The sequence below is a fragment of the Rana temporaria genome, chromosome 13 (genome assembly GCF_905171775.1).
Source record: "Rana temporaria chromosome 13, aRanTem1.1, whole genome shotgun sequence".
Taxonomy (NCBI): domain Eukaryota; kingdom Metazoa; phylum Chordata; class Amphibia; order Anura; family Ranidae; genus Rana; species Rana temporaria.
This window is the reverse complement of record NC_053501.1, coordinates 42852600-42857177: the sequence shown is the minus strand read 5'-3', so window position 1 is coordinate 42857177 and position 4578 is coordinate 42852600. Positions and strand designations below refer to the sequence as shown.

At 44.7% G+C, this 4578-nt stretch overlaps 1 long non-coding RNA gene across 1 annotated transcript; it reads right to left on the bottom strand.

The window, feature by feature from the left end:
• Positions 1-1899: 1899 nt before the first annotated feature.
• Positions 1900-4314, bottom strand: LOC120920500. The gene is made up of 2 exons (XR_005744728.1): positions 4171-4314; positions 1900-1977 (listed from the first exon to the last, which is right to left on the bottom strand). It is a non-coding gene; the product is annotated as an uncharacterized LOC120920500 (long non-coding RNA).
• Positions 4315-4578: the final 264 nt, after the last annotated feature.

Sequence of the window (4578 nt, the reverse complement as noted above, 5' to 3'; positions counted from 1 at the left end):
ACGCTGGTTACGTGGAACCGGCGGTGACACAGAAGAATCGCGGGTCATCCCGCGGGGAGAATCGAGATTGCGATTCTCTCCGCGATTAATCGTACAGCTCTAGTTTGTATACCCTGTGCAACCACTTTTACCTACAGGTAAGCCTAGATTAAGGCTTACCTGTTAGATCCTGGAAATATATCTCCTAAACCTCCTCGGTTACTAAAGACACGTGCGCCGATGTCTATGGCGCGTGCGCCGTAGACAACAGTGCAGGCACACTTTAGAAACGGCGATCCTGCCGTTTCTAAAACAGAGGTTATGCCGTGACTGGCAGTTCCCGCTCAGGCCAATCGATGTGCCGGAGCCGCGATAACTGAAAGTAACTACGGGACGACGGCCGGTGCTGTGTACGGGCACCGCAGCGGACGGCTACAATCCTAGGTGAGTATTACATAATGAGCTAGTATGCTATGCATAATAGCTCATTATGCCTTTGTTTTGCAGGTGTTAAGTTGTGTTTTTTTTTTTTTTTTTTAAGTGTGTTTTTATCATTTTCTTCTCACAAATAGAGCTTTCTGTTGGTAGTATTTAAAGCGGAGTTCCGGCCACAATTTCACTTTAAATATAAATACCCCTGTAATACACAAGCTTAATGTATTCTAGTAAAGTTAGTCTGTAAACTAAGGTCCGTTTTGTTAGGTTGTTACAGCATTTAGACACTTTATAAAATAGAAATTGACTGGGGGCATCTTAAAGCGGGGGTTCACCCTTAGAGGGCACTTTTCCCCTTAGATTCCTGCTCGTTTTGTCTAGGGGAATCGGCTAGTTGTTTTAAAATATGTGCAGTACTTACCCGTTTACGAGACGCATCCTCTCCGTCGCTTCCGGGTATGGGCTGCGGGAATGGGCGTTCCTTCTTGATTGACAGTCTTCCGAGAGGCTTCCGGTCGCATCCATCGCGTCACGATTTTCCGAAAGAAGCCTAACGTCGGTGCGCAGGCGCAGTATAGAGCCGCACCGACGTTCGGCTTCTTTCGGCTACGAGTGACGCGATGGATGCGACCGTCGGAAGCCTCTCGGAAGGCTGTCAATCAAGAAGGAACGCCCGCTCCCGAAGACCCATACCCGGAAGCGACGGAAGAAGATGCAGCTCGAAAACGGGTAAGTACGGATCATATTTTAATACAAATAGCCGATTCCCCTAGACCGAACGAGCAGGAAGCTAAGGGGAGAAAAAAAAAAAATTATAAATGGGTGAACTCCCGCTTTAAGTGTGGGCATCATGAAGCCAGACTGTATGACTTCCTGAATTTCAGCCTTGCAGATCTCTCACATGCTCAGTGCTGCACATGCAGTGTCAGATCAGGTTTCAGCACCTGTGCTGTCCAAGTCACATGATTCTTTGAGACTGGGGAGTGCACAGACTCCTGGAAAGTTACACCCACTACATTCCCAGGAGTCTGTGCGGTGTAGGTTAGGAAGCTTAAGCACCTAGGTGCAGGAAGTGGGAAGATTAACTATTCTGCCTAGCAACAACACTTTGAAGGCATCTAAAAAAAAAAAAAAAAAATTGTAAAGGACTAATGACATTTTTTTAAAACTACTGATGTAATGTTATATTTATGGGTGGAACTCCACTTTAAATCACTTTTGTTTTTGAAAAAAAAAAAAAAAAAAGATTGTGTCAGAAAATGTTGGTCAGTCATTTTTCTCCTTCACCAATATGCGGCATTGATAGGTGGCACAGACTGGCACTGTTAGGGCTGCATTGTAATCTGGGACACGGTGCGATCACCACGCTTTTTTTACAGTCCATTCTGGAAATGAAGTCGCCACACCTCGTATGTCTTAGTACTGGTAATGTTTGGGCTCCCCCTAGTGGAAGGAAAAAGTAGTACTCCACATTACCTTATGGTGTCCTTCAGCGTTGTACTTGTCAAGCAGAGCCTGGATACGGTTGCCGTAATCGGGGTGAACGTCGGTGAAATTCTTCACCTGGTAGAAGAAAAAAAAAAAAAAATGTAACAGAGATCACCGAATGAAGAACAAAATGCGAGTTCCAGCCCAATGATGGTTCTTCACTAAACTCTTACATGACGAGGGAAAAAAAAATCACCCCGTTAAACTGGCACCTAGATAGAACATCTCATTCTCCAAATATGCTGCTACCAGCCTGGATGTCTACTGTTTTTATTTATCCGTCGCAGCATGACTGCATAACTCATTCAACATTTGAGCATTGGTCTGCTTTAATTTATACAATCAAAGGGGCTTAAAAAGGTCAAAAGGGGTTGTAAAGGATTTTTTTTTTCCCTAAATAGTTTCCTTTACCTTAGTGCCGTCCTCCTTCACTTACCTCAGCCTTCCATTTTGCTTTTAAATGTCCTTATTTCTTCTGAGAAATCCTCACTTCCTGTTCTTCTGTCTGTAACTCCACACAGTAATGCAAGGCTTTCTCCATGGTGTGGAGTGTCGTGCTCGCCCCATCCCTTGGACTACAGGAGAGTCAGGACACCCACCAACACACAGATCCTTTCTCTATCTGCAACATACAGAGCGTTCTGACTCTCCTGTAGTCCAAGGGAGGGGGCGAGCACGACACTCCACACCAGGGAGAAAGTCTTGCATTACTGTGTGGAGTTACAGAAGAACAGGAAGTGAGGATTTCTCAGAAGAAATAAGGACCTTTAAAAGCAAAATGGAAGGCTGAGGTAAGTGAAGGAGGATGGCACTAAGGTAAAGGAAGCTATTTAGAAAAAAAAAAAAAAATTGTACTAGCAGATTATGTGAAACTTACCTGAAAACAAAGCCCTCCAGGGACCATCCATATTCACTCAGTCTTACTTCCGGATCCACAAACTCCGGCTGTGTGACAGGCCGGAGCTGCGATGACGTCACTCCTGTGCAGGTGCGGTGGAGCCATCATTCACGACACAGGTATCTGAAGAAACGTCATGGGTTGCCGAGGACGTCGGCTGCATGTAATGCAAATATCTCCTAAACTGTGTACGTTTAGGAGATATTTACAGTACCAGTAGGGGAAGCCTTATTATAGGCTTGCCTATAGGTCCAAAATTATGCCTTTTGAGTTTACTTCCTCTTTAACCACTTAAGCCCCGGACCATTTTGTTACTAAATGCCCAGGTTTTGCAATTCGGCACTGCGTCGCTTTAACAGACAATTGCGCGGTCGTGCGACGTGCCTCCCAAACAAAATTTACGTCCTTTTTTCCCACAAATAGAGCTTTCTTTTGGTGGTATTTGATCACCTCTGCGGTTTTTATTTTTTGCGCTATAAACAAAAATAGAGCGACAATTTTGAAAAAAATTCAATATTTTTTACTATAATAAATATCCCCCAAAAACATTATTAGATACATATTAGATATATATATATATATATATATCTATAATCTATCTATCTATCAGTTTAGGCCGATACGTATTCTTCTACCTATTTTTGGTAAAAAAAAAAAAAAAATAGCAATAAGCGATTATCGATTGGTTTGCACAAAATTTATAGCGTTTACAAAATAGTGGATAATTTTATTATTTTATTTTTTTTACTACTAATGGCGGCAATCAACGATTTTTCTCCTGACTGCGACACTTCGGACAATTTTGACACATTTTTGGGACCATTGTCATTTTCACAGCAAAAAATGCATTTAAATTGCATTGTTTATTGTGAAAATGACAGTTGCAGTTTGGGAGTTAACCACAAGGGGCGCTGTAGGAGTTAGGGTTCACCTAGTGTGTGTTTACAACTGTAGGGGGGTGTGGCTGTAGGACTGACATCATCGATCGAGTCTCCCTATAAAAGGGATCACTTGATCGATGCAGCCGCCACAGTGAAGCACGGGGAAGCCGTGTATACATACGGCTCTCCCCGTTCTTCAGCTCCGGGGAGAAATCGCGAGGGGGCGGCTATAAACGAATAGCCACGCCCTCGTCCCGGATCGCTCCCCGCGGGTTACCGACCGCCGCATGTACCAGGGGGGGTGGGGATCCCGATCGGACCCGCGGAAACGTACATGTACGCCCATATGCCTGTACGTGCCATTCTGTGGACGTACATGTACATGCGGCGGGCGTTAACCAGTTAAAGTTGTAGGAAGTACAAAATATCTATTAGAACTATGCATGACAGGTGCTCTTTAATACACCGTCCATTGCAGACGATACTCACAGCTCTTTTTTGGATGAAGAGTTGGGCATCCTTCAGGTGACCGGCGATGTTCTCACAGAGCCTCTTGCGCTCTTCTTCACTCAGCACTTTGGTGTAAAAGTCCCGGACCTGCAAAGTAATCGCATAAACCACATCACATGACCGATATACCGCAACTTTGTCCAACGACCAGGCTAATGTTCAGTGGCGGACTGACAACTCATGGGGCCCCCGGGCAATAGAAGATTATGGGGCCCCCGGGCTTAAGATAGCCACCACGCTAGGAGGCGGGGCAGCTAAAATCTAGGAGGCAGTGCCCGAGTGCCTCAATGGTCAGTCCGCCCCTGCTAATTTTACACACTGTGTACCAGGCCGGTTTTAACAAAATACTCTTTTTACTCCTCTGTCTACTTATACATTTGTTGGTCT